The following is a 12,422-nucleotide window of genomic DNA, read 5'->3' on the forward strand; positions in this document are numbered from 1 at the left end:
TTGGAAACGCCTTCAGTGTCTGTATCAAGTATTACTTTCTGAATGCAAAGGCAGAGTAAGAAGAGTTATGGGAACACCTACCATGAGGCAGCTTCCTCAGAGCACCCATCACAGAGCTGAAATTCCCAAGTCATTCCAATAGTGAGAAATGGGGAACAGGCACCGTCAGAGAAAGGCATAGTCCAGGACCCTAGTGCAAGTGCTCATCCCTCTAGAAAAGTTTCTCTTTCTCTTCACTGAGTACGGAAGATACCTTGGAAGATGAGGTTATGGTTGGCATATCAGAAAGCCAGGTAGCTGAACACATACTGGTGGTGTCATTGACTGGCCATGATTACAGGGGTTATAACTGTGTTCTTCCTTTCCCCTTCTTGCTATGCTTTTGTGATTGCTGCTGGTAATCTCACTCACAATTTCTGCATTGCATTGCGGCCTGAGTTTTCAGTATCAGAAGCGGTTGCACTAATATTAGCAATTCCCTGGAGCCTGCAGCTTCACTTCGATAACTACTTTTTCTAACTGAATACTTTGCATTTCACCTGGGTGACTACCACATGAGTGTAATACCATCCAATAGGGCTTTCTGCTGATATAAAGGAGGTTTTCTTCCATCTTATAGCCTTTAGTCATAGTAGGATTTCCTCCTTCCTCTGGCCAGGAAGTTGTATTAATTTGCTGAGCTTTCCAGAGCTGGGCTGTGAAATGGGAAACACCTTCATAGCTGGAGTCAGGGGAAAACATCATCAAGTATGTTGAAGTCACTCAGCTGTCTGAGGAAATGGTCTGGCTCCTCTCCAGTCACCTGGACTAGCCTCCCCTAGGACAGCATGGCACGCAAACCATGAGACACTCAGCCTCCAAAATCTTCAAGAGTCTTCCAGCAAAACTTCTTCCCTACTTTCTGGGATTACTTTGTGGTAACACAGTGACTATTGCCTGGCTTTTCTTGAAGAGGCCTGAAAAGAATTCAGTTGTCTTCACTCACCATCAGACAGCTTTTCCTCTGTGTCAGAGGAAACCAGCTGCTGCCTCGTTTTTCTAGGTCTGACATGCACATCCAAAGATCCCCTGCAGCTACAGCCCTGCCATGCAGAGCAAGCCCAGAATTTTGTGTGTTAGCATGGAGCTGTTGGTACCCAAATGATGAACTGGGAGGATGTGTCTCCAAACCGTATTTCGGATAGTGCTATATGAAGGTGTCTGCTGGAATATTATTTCTGGCTCTGACCACGGCTTCTTTGGACTCAACCTGCTATACTTTCTACAATTCACTTCATTTTCTCTCTGGAGCAAAAGGAACTTATTGGTGTACAGACCCTCTTGACATAATCCCTTCTTTTAAAGGACCCATTACATTGTCACTTTCTGTTTCTTTCCTGGTAAGTGCTGCTGCAGCACACACATCCACTCCTTTAATTCTTCCTCCCTTTTTGCAACATGCTGCCTGACACAACAGCAGTCAAGAAAAATCTCCTAAAGGAATTCGTCTTCTGGGCTTATATTGTGCTTTCAGGGAGCACCTTCACAGCTTAAAAGTGCTGCAATGAAGTCTTGGTCATGCAGATACTCGGGGTTTGTCAAGAATGTCCTCCGGGGACCTGTGATCTCTTTCAGTAATAAAAGCACATTTTTATATGTGCTGACTAAGCTCCTGACATCAGGGGACAACAGCAATAATCCATTTTTTTTCCCATCTGAACATCATTTTGCTGTGTTGACATCTAATCCTCAACCCTTTCACTGTGGAGCTTTTTCTTGCACTAGTGCTTTTCCAACTGCTGCTTGTTAAGCTCTTCCTTGTGGTGGGACTTCCCTTGTTTTCATAAAGCATTTTGTTTCTTTCCCAAGACAACACTGCTCTTCATGTTCCAGATTGCTACCCCATCCCACCTGTTATGGAAGGCCTGTGACTTCTGCTGATCTTGGTACCCATTATTAATTGGTAAGTAGTTACCCAACACAAGGCTTCCAGTTTCTTAGCAGAGGTTGTTTTACGGCATTCACTTCATTCATGGTGCCTGAATCCTTCATTTGCTATGCAGTGATTTACATTCTGCTATGATCCAGGTTTAGTTTATGCTTCCCGAATTTTGGCTGAGTGGCAGTATTCCCTCTTGTCTTGGTCGCATACCTCTAAGTTGTCATGTATGTTTTCACCTCCTGTCAACATTCATGCATCATGCACCCTTTTCCCAGGAAATCTCTTGTGCTGATAACAGGCCAGCAGGTGTTTCCTACCAAATGTTGTGGCTGCTCATCTCTTCCTTCAGTCTCACCTGCCTCACGCAGCTCAGAATATGCTGCAGAGTCCCAGTAAATAATATCCTATAGCACAGAGAGCCTACAACCTCCCCGAAAAATTGAGTTACTTTTCTGAAGTGATCTGTAGGTATCTGAAAGGTCATTTTCTTTCTCATTGTACCCATTTTAGATGTTTGGCTACTTTAAATCATACTCTTGTGTCAGGCACTGCGGTTCCTTTATGTCTTTGCACCTCACTTGCAGAATTGATTGCTGAAATACTTGATCTGTTGGTACCAGAACCTTGGAAGGTGACTTATTTTTGCGGTTTCCAGGATTTAGCCTATGTTTCCAGGCAAAAAAAGAAATTTAGCTATTAGAAAATTCCCATTTTAATTGCCTCTGCTATGAAATGGATTGCACAGGTAGCAAGCAAAACTATTCTCTGTTTCAGGACTGATTTACCAGCATGTTAACCACATAGAAAGAGATGCTGGCCTTTCCCTTTCCAGATATATTCAATTTGTATTCCTCCAACACTTGGGGTGGAAGACCTCTCTATTTCTTTAGACCTACTGATGCAGGCAGTGTTAGAGTCCAAATGGAAGCTGGCTTTTGCCCATCTTCCATCTCATGAATACAGATTGGTTTTTCCCCAGTTATCAGTTTTGAATGTCACAGGTTTTCCTTTGGCCCTGTGCAGCTAATGAGACCTAGGAAGCTAGCTGCATTGTGATCCTTCTCTGTACTGTACGGTAGCCAAGAAGAGTGCTGTGTCACTGCTGCTGCTTGAGCCTCTTTGGGGGTGCTCTCCAACTGCCGGCACCGTACACCCTGTACTTTTCTGTTTGCTTATGCGTCATGCTTCTACAAAACGGTTTACTTTGTGGTTGGAATCAAACAGCCTTATCAAAATGCAACTCTTCAATAAAGCTGAAATGAAACATTTGGACCCCATAAAAACAGAATGTTTTGCTATTTTGCACGGGGGATTTTAGGAAGGTGAACAGCTTCTCAGTTGTTGAGTCAGCATTTGGGGGCAGTGAGGGGCAAAAGGACCTCCCTAAATGGCCAGAACATTATTTCCTTATAGTAGTGTTTTGACAGTCAGACTTAGAGACAGTGTCAGAACACAAAGCTTCAAATATGGGAAGATGGTATTTCCATCTCAATCCAAAAGCAAATTCACAGCTGTTTGTAAATTAAAACAAAGAGCAGCTCAGTGACTTAGGAGCTCACAGACATGTAGAGCTGTGCATCTGTCTGCCCTTCAGGCTGACAGGGCACCAAGAAATCCTAACTCACCATGAGGAGAGCTGTGTGCCTGTGGTGCTGAGCCCCAGTTATACACCTAACAACCAGCATGTTCAACATCAGGGTGAACACCAATATAACATAGTGACATGGATCCCAGGACAGGGCTGTCTCATAGATGTACATGTATCTGTGTCCAAAATCATTCTCACCTGCCTATAGGGCTAGACTTTTAAAGATTTTTATCCGCTAAAGGATGCAGACAGAGAACTTGGTGGGAATGAAGCACTGAAAATAGCAGTGGAAACCAGTTTGCCTCTATAGGTCCTGAACATGTTTAGAGATACTTTTAGGTAGTGTTGTTTACCCATTTTAGTTCCTTCTTAATCAAAAGTTTATTCACAAATTCTTTCTTACTAGTACTGGATTTCATAATTGAAACAAATAGGATTTAAGAAATAATATTAACGCAAAATAATATTTGCTCATCTTTATGTATTTTCAAATACTGATGAAATTTATCAATGTTTTGTAGTAAAAGTGGGATTAAAATGTACTGATAAGGGAGGAAAAAAATAATTTTAGTTGTAATCACCACAAAGACATTGTAATAAATTATTGTACTAAATTGTTTTATCTGGGTATATGTGCATAAAGGAAAGATAGGGCTTGCCTCATTTCATAGGGACAATTATATTTTTAATATCTTGCATACACCTAGTGTGCCAGGGGCATCTTGGGATCTAATCAACACCTGTAAATCTCACCAAAAAATAATAGATTCAAGTTTATAAGATATTCTTCTTAACTTTGGCCTAGTTTACACTTAGATTTTACCAACTGATGAAGGTACACCAGAGTGTTTATACCTGCAAAGTATGCATTAACTTAACTCCTTCCTTGGACAGAATAGAAATATACTTTATGGAAAGTATGACTGCATCTATTCTACGGCTCTAAATCTCTAAGCTCAATAACAAAAACAAAGAGGTCAGTAAAGGAGAAGGAGCAAAGTGACTTGCTGTGTTACAGCAGAAGAGCTAGAGGAAGCTGCTCTAAGTCTAAAACACCACCATGCTCCAAATGCACAGAGATGGCAAGTAACAGGCTATACCTATTTGAATCTTCCAGAACACCAACACAACTGTCAAAGTGGCATCAAGGGCTAAAATCTGATCAAAGATTTTAAACAAGGACCCAGTGAGCTTTCAGAGGACTGCTTTAGGGCCACCCTCTGCTCAACCCTTTTCCCAGTTGCAGAACTTTGAAAAGGAGATGATCCAAGTCAATGGGGGAGGACTGCAGATTTCCTCCAGCTGTAGTGGAGAGCAATGCAAAGTAGCCTAGAGAGGTACCAGGACTTCCTCCACTGACACCCATGAAAACCAGCCCTGCTCTGGCACTCTGAGAGGAGATTAGCAATCAGCTTACAGGTACTCTGGCATCCAGATATATTACCCAATGGACAGAGATGTCTTTTTTCAATGTTCTCTTAAACCTCACTAAAACTTGCAGTACTGGATGGCCATGTATACTAGGTTCAGGTATGCAGAGCAAAAGGACTATTTAGCTGCATGTAGAAAGGCACACCCACAAGGGTACCCAAGGAGGAAAAGACGACAGCATGGCAACCTGGAAAACTAATCATTTATCTCAGGTTTTTATGGGCTCTGCTGAGTTTGACCTCTCACTGTTAGCAATTGGTTAGACGATGTAACTAGGAAGAGGGGAAATGTCCCTGTTCCATCTATCACACGGCAAGGAGGCTCCTTACAGCTCCCCCTCAGCACCTAAATCAGAATATCTGCAGCAGTTACCCTCCCTTAAAGATCTGACTGCTCAGAAGCATCAGCAGGTTTCATGGTTGCAGCGGCTCATTGCAGGAAGTAAATTAATGGGGAAAACAGCTGAAAAGGTGATTATAAAAAAAATAAAATAAAAAAATTAAATAAAATAAAACAAAATAAAAAATAGCAGTCTTAATATCTTAGACAACATATTTGCACTCCATTCTTGGAACAAAAGACATGATGAGATTGCGCGCGCGCACACGCTCATGCTTATTCTATGCTTTTTCGCCTCATCTGGCAGCCGCTTTCCGGTCCAGCAGACACTAACATCTAATGAGTCAAACTTCCCATTTTCAGACTAATCAGTCGGCTGCACTAATTGCAAATGCAAATATGCAAATTTATATTAATTAATTACTCTGCTAATTAGTTCTGCGGTCTTTTTGGGGTAATAAATCATTGTGCAGTGGAAGGGAAACACGTCCTGTCCCATTCCACTCCACATAAAAATTTAATGTACTCATTGAAGAAAATATAAAAAAAACCCCTGATTCTGATAGCTCTGCTTCTACTGATGAGTCCCCTACAGAAAGGTATGATTGTAAGAAGGCTTTCACATCTCCAGCAAATGCCATCACTAAGGTGCCTGTTAGCAATTTAATTATCACATTATGAGCTCCAGGAAAAGCCAGTTTGCTGTGCTGCAGGCTGTGACTCTGAGCTCTGTAGTTCACACATTTTGCAGCAAACGCTGTTTATACATACATGAAAGATAATCTGGAGGAAAGCATTCAGTTTTGCTCTACCTGAATGGACTGCTAAAGCTTGCGCTCAAATATGAGGAATCTGGGTCTGCTAGAACCATCAGAACTATGTATGCTTTAGACCTGCAGACTCACTAGACCACAGTAGATTGGGCTGCCAGGAAAAATGAAGAGTAGCTGAAGAAGAAACTGCTTGTAGAGCCCTCCTCTGGCCTTTAATTTTACTTTGGCTCTGATCCATTTTAACAGGGAACTTGAGGCTCCACAACCAGCTTCACATCTCCCTTGTACCCCTCATCTCCCCAGCACACCCCAGGAACAGAGAGGGTCTCTCCACTGCTCCCCTACTGTTGAACTGCCCAGCTTCAGGGGATCAGTGGTTTTCCTTCTCCATGCTGAAGTCTGAAAGGTGCAGTGAGGAGGGTGCCACGCTGTTGGAAGCTCAGATGCCAAAGCTCAACAAAGTGTGGATGTCACTCTATCTACATATTCCTCCTTGTAGACCAGAACATCCCCACAGCATTACAAACCCAACAGCACCTGGCTGCAGAAAGAGGGCTGCTTAGTCCCCTCATCAACCAGATCGACATGAAGTCACACCAATACTGTGGTGCACAGAGTACCACAAGCATCCTAGCAGCCAAAGGCTTTCCTGAGAGCTTTAGAAAGACATTAAGCAATATCCGTCCTCTTATCTTACACAGGTTAAGGCTAACTAGAAATGCAGCACATCCCACTGCTCTCTGAAGGTTTCTTCAGACTCCAGTTGCTAGTTTTCACTATTGCATACCATCATCTCAAGAAATGTGAAGCATTCACAGAGCATTTTCTGGAGTCTGAATGTGATCAAGTGAGTTAATCTGCCTCAGAGAGACAGTCGGAAAACCAGATAAAGATGTTATAAAAGTCAACAGAGTATCTCTGAGATTCAAGAATCTCACATCTAAAGAGTCTACCAATATTAACAGAATAATTTTAAAAAGCATTAACAAATATTTTGCTTTATACTTTAAAAAGCATTAACAAATATTTTGCTTTATACTTGAAGTTATAGGGTTTAAACTGAAACAATAGATGAGGTTTACAGGTAATTAAATTCCAAGAGCCTTTATCATGCTAGGTTTAGCCAGAACTTCAGCTGTAATTTTTCTCACAGTTTGGAATGATAGGATAGTTTATTTCTCATTTATTTTCCTTTCCTACCTACACACTAGAATAAAACAATGTTGAACTGATAATCTGAAGTCCTGTGACTTATGTTCTGGTAAACAGAGGAAACTAAACCAACTAAACCAACTTAAATTAAACAGAGAACTTAACAGCCAAAGATAAAATTAGTTTTTAGAAAGTTGCTATCTTTGCCTGAAATACTAACATACGCTAATGGCTATGCCATTTAACAGCACACAAATTAAAATACTAATCTAAAAGCAAACCACCTTTGTGATCTTTCTGTATCTGCAGGATCCTAGAGTCACAAGGGATTCAAATTATTTGTTATAGAGCACAGTCCCCCCCACCTGCTGTTATTTTTGCCTGATATTTAAAAAACAGCTTTTTACTTTTTTTCTTAAAACCCTACAAGTTCTCAGAGATTAACACATGCAGATTTCGACAAAACTCCACAAGTAACTCTTTAATAATGAAGAGGTATGAGATGGTGACAGGGCTTTGTTCTGGTTGTCTGTAGTGTTCATTAAAGAGTTACATTTAAATCATAATTGTGCTGGGACATGAGATATAACTTAAGATATTTGACAAAGTCTCTAGGCCCTTTGATGGGTTAGCTTCAATTAGACAGCTTCAACAGCACATGCCTATTTTGCAAACTGCAGTAGGCTTCCTCACGGCAGGCACTGGAAACAAAATTATCTCTTTTTTTGATTGTCTTCATAATATAGCCAAAAAAGGTTTGCAAATACTGATTTATGAAGAATATTGTCTTGATTCAGAATACTTAGAGTCAGAAAAGTGATGCTAATAAAAATTCCATCATGATAGTCTGTGTTTATTCCCTTTCAGTTACTTCTGGCTGATATTTATTCTCCTGTCAGGGCTGTGAAATTAAGGCTTTTCTTAACATATAGGACAGCAAGACCCATTTGGCAATCAAGATGAAACCCAGATGAGTGTTAAGATTGACAGTGTTTTCACCCTTATAATTAGCTATTCACACAAATGGGGTTTTAGTTTGCACTTCTGCTTGGAACATGGCACTTCTTCATACAGAGAGCAGCATTCACATGTTAACATTTTCACTTTTGTTTTTTGTTGGCAAGTAAACCAGTGTACTTGCTATTGACTTCTGTTAGCTTTTTGCTATATATTATTCACTACTTATTAATGTCCTATTTAAAAAGAATTGAATGTGAGCAAAGCACGAACGAGAGCTGCAGTGATGCCTCCTTTCCTTTGCCCTGCACTGGAGGAGGATGTCACATAACTATTGTCACTCTGCTGCTGCCAGGTGAATGCTCTCCACACACATAGTGCTGGGGTACCTCTTCTTTTAACAGTTAACAACCCCCCTCCCTTGCTAAGAGAAAGATGAGTGGCCCCAGAGCAACAGAACACGTACCACGCCGAGCTAATTTGCAGCCTTGTCCTCGGTTGTGCACTGACTCAGTGATGTCTGGAGGAAGGGCACACAAGTAGGAAACCTTATGGCAGTACAGCAGCCGTTGCCAGAAATTTATCAAGGATCGTGATGGGTTCTGAACAAGGTCCTGTTCATTCTAAATTGAGAAATAAAAGGCTCAGTGGTGGAAAAGAAGGCAAAAGGACGGCGAAAATGTTGCTGTTTTGCTAAATGTGAGATGCGACTGATTTGCTCGTACATATTAAGAGTTTTAAACTGAAAAAAGACAAAATAAAGCATCCTAAAAGGACTGCCCTCAATGTGTACTTAGGCTAGAGAGCTCACTGCAACAAGAAGTGGATTTCAGAAATGTATGTTTGCAAAAAGGAATTGATATGCATATCAGAGTTACCATAATTAATTATAATAACGTTTTTGGGTCATGCTTCAGAGCTCACAGAATTCAGCAACTGTTAGAGAACGGGCTGAGACTTAACAAGGGTAATCTCTTTTTAACCTTCATGTACACACTTTAGGGGTCTCTCTTCAGCAATGGCTATTGCCAGAAAATAAATATGAGACCAATCTTAGATCTAAACAAATGGGAACAATTCCTGTGTTTTCAGCTGTGGACTATATCCCTACGTGGCCCTTTCTCTTATGGGAATGATTGGCTTTTGGCAGTTGATTTAGTCTTTTTCCTAATTTTCTCTAAGGCTAGAATAAAAAAGGGATGAAAAAAGAAACAAGGAAAACTTGATCACTTGAGCAAAAGAAGTGACATAATACACAAGGTCTTTTGCACCAAACAAATTAATTAATATTGCTCATCTCTTTAGAAACAATTGCATCTACAATGGACAAGAGGACAACTAGATTAAAATGAAGACTACATATAAAATCACTGGGGGGAAAAAAAAGGAGGACAGACTAATGGTGGAGAAAGGCACAGAGAAGCCCTAAAGGCAAACAATAGAATGAATAAGTATGGTAACTGCAAACCACCTAAGCAAAAAATAAAAATAATGATTGGGGAAATAGCAGTAAAATGGGAAAACCATTTGTCTAGACCAAAGCTCCACAACTGCAGCTCATTGCCTCCAGGCACTCCAAGCACAAGGATGCCTTCTCACCCAAGTGGTAAGGTATCCAGAGAAGCAAACTGACACTGCTGTACATATCTCTTCGAAGAGCAGAGTAATGCCACTCTCTCTGCTCCCACACTGATGCAGCACCACCACCACAGCTCAGAGAGGGCAGCTGCATGAGGAATAGGACTTGAGGTCAGGCCAGGGGAATACAGTAATGTATAGCAACAGTGGGAGCCCTGTGCTTGGATGGTGCAATTGCAGCTGGCCAGGAAGGCAGCGGCAACAAGCATCTCCAAAGCCTATCAAGGTGTGAAGCAGGTCAGTGCTTCAGAGACAGGGACTTCCACTGCTGCAGGTCAGGAAAATGGAACTGAAACACCACATGCCCACTGGAGATAAAAAGGTCTGGCTTACTCTCGTGTATTTCAAAGTCCTTCAGTCACCTTTACTGGGGGATACTTCACTCTACTACACTGAGGCAGAAACACTAAGCCTGCTACATGACAGGTTAAAATGGAGTTGTGGCTACAAGACACCTTGAAATAGTTAAAGACAACCCAAAAATCAGAATATTCTTCCAGTGAGTTATCCTGAAATGTCAGTATTTTCTATCCCAGCCATGATGAAATGTTGCAGTATTTACCTCATATAGTTCTCAACAGCATTTTCTTCCTGCTCTGGTTGCAATTTATGATACAGAAGGATGGTCATTCAGAGGCAAGGTTTCACTATGCCCTGGAAAACATATAATGCTCGCAGAACAAAAGCCATGAAGGAGAACTGGGGCCCACACCACAGCTTCCATGACCCAGTGTGTCTTCTAAGACAGGACACACTGTCATTTAACTGACTAGAGAAATACACATTTCAGGACAGCCAAGGAACATGTTATTCCTGTTGGGATTTATTGACTGGTTTTGGCTTTCTGAGTAGACAGTCAACAGACATCACTATTGGTGGAACATGCCTAAGAAAATTCTGATTTGTGAAGGCAGCTCTATCACAAGAATTTTTTTCTGTCAAAGGGTTTCCAAGCAGCTCTAGTCTTGACACTGTGAAAACTTACAGTGGAATTTGATTCATCTAACATTAGCCATGACAAAACATTGTCTTGAGCAGGTTGTCTAACACACAGAGTTGGTGGAAAGTAGTAGAAGGTGATTCACTGCACATAGTTTAGACACTCTGGGAGAAGATGATGCCTGCTCTTCCCATTCTCTAAAAGCAAGTTTGGACAGTTGGCTTCCACTGAGCAGCAAGCCAGGGGTATGTGAGTCATTGAACGGCATCACATGTACATGCAGGGCTGTTATTCATCCCCCATCTAATGTGGTGCTGAGTGAAATCTGCCTGGGGCTGAGCTCAGTGAAAAACCCCCACCTTTACTGCCATCCTCAGCGTCACCCTCATTGCATATTTCTGCTTCAACAAAAGTGAAATAATGATTCTTTAGACTCTGTAAGTGGCAAAGACCTGCAGGTATGGCATGAAATACATGGCTGAGAGAAAAGGTTGCAGCAGCCTAAGATGCTAGGAATCTCTTTACATTCTCTAATCAGAAAAACTCTCACTGAAAATGAGACTGATGGATTTGGAGTGGGATCTGATGAGATTTTAAATGTTCTAGTGGTCTCACACTGCATACAGCATTTAGGCAGCTCAAAACTGAAGCCTTGAAATTAGCGTGCTAGTACTTAAAAGAAGACCCACAGTCAATAAAAATCTCTAAAAGAAAATAAATCAACTATGTTTTGGGGAGAATTCTTGTGTGTTTAACAAAAGTTTGTCTTGGAGAAAAGATTTTTTTTATTTCTCATTTGAATTACCCTCTAATGTAAAGAGCAGAGAGCAAAATGTCTTTGTATGTAGTTCTATAACATTCACTATCTAACTTAGAGAAAGATTTAACTAACATGCTGGTTTTCAGTTAAACAATTTTTTCATCAGTTAATTTATTTTACTGTATCCTAATTAGTTGGTTTTTTTAATTGTTCTACTTATCCAGAATCAAATCTTAGCTTTGAGCATTAATAGGACTGGAATTATAAAAGTTAAGTTTGTAGCCAATTCCTAAATCCGTTTTCCTCTATAAAGCATGTAAATTCACACCGGTTTTTTTCTGCAAGAGCACAGAGAGACATATGTGTCATATTCAACTACAGCTTTACGATAAACAGAAGTTAAATGAAGCATCAGTGTACAAGATGATATTTGACCAAGGCAAAGACTTTTTGACCACACACATACTGCAATTTAAACATCCGACTTCCTTGAAAATTAATTCACTTTCTCTGGAAGAGCAGAGGCAGCCCAGTCAAATCTGGATGGATTTTATCAGACTGTGAACTAGCTGTGCTCTAAGTAAAAAAATAATAGAGCTAGATCAGGCTGGAGAGGAACAGACAAATTCCCATGCTGTGCTGCAAAACCAACAGTGTCACTGACAGTTCTTCTTTCCTGCTCTGCTCTAAGTCTATCCTCTTCTAGCTCACATCACTATTGCCACAGATAAATAATAATCAGTACCATCACTCTTGCCTCAATCTATCACCAGTAAGAGATTTCAAAAGGCAATTGGCCCAGCTGGAGAAAATATCAAAGTGGAAAATATATCTGTGCCAAGGAAATGTTATGTTTGTACTTGGGACTTGGACACATGAGGCTCTCACGCACTTCTCTAGCCACCTGAGTACCCTTTTTTCCT

Source organism: Melopsittacus undulatus, chromosome 1 (assembly GCF_012275295.1).
Source record: "Melopsittacus undulatus isolate bMelUnd1 chromosome 1, bMelUnd1.mat.Z, whole genome shotgun sequence".
Lineage (NCBI taxonomy): Eukaryota > Metazoa > Chordata > Aves > Psittaciformes > Psittaculidae > Melopsittacus > Melopsittacus undulatus.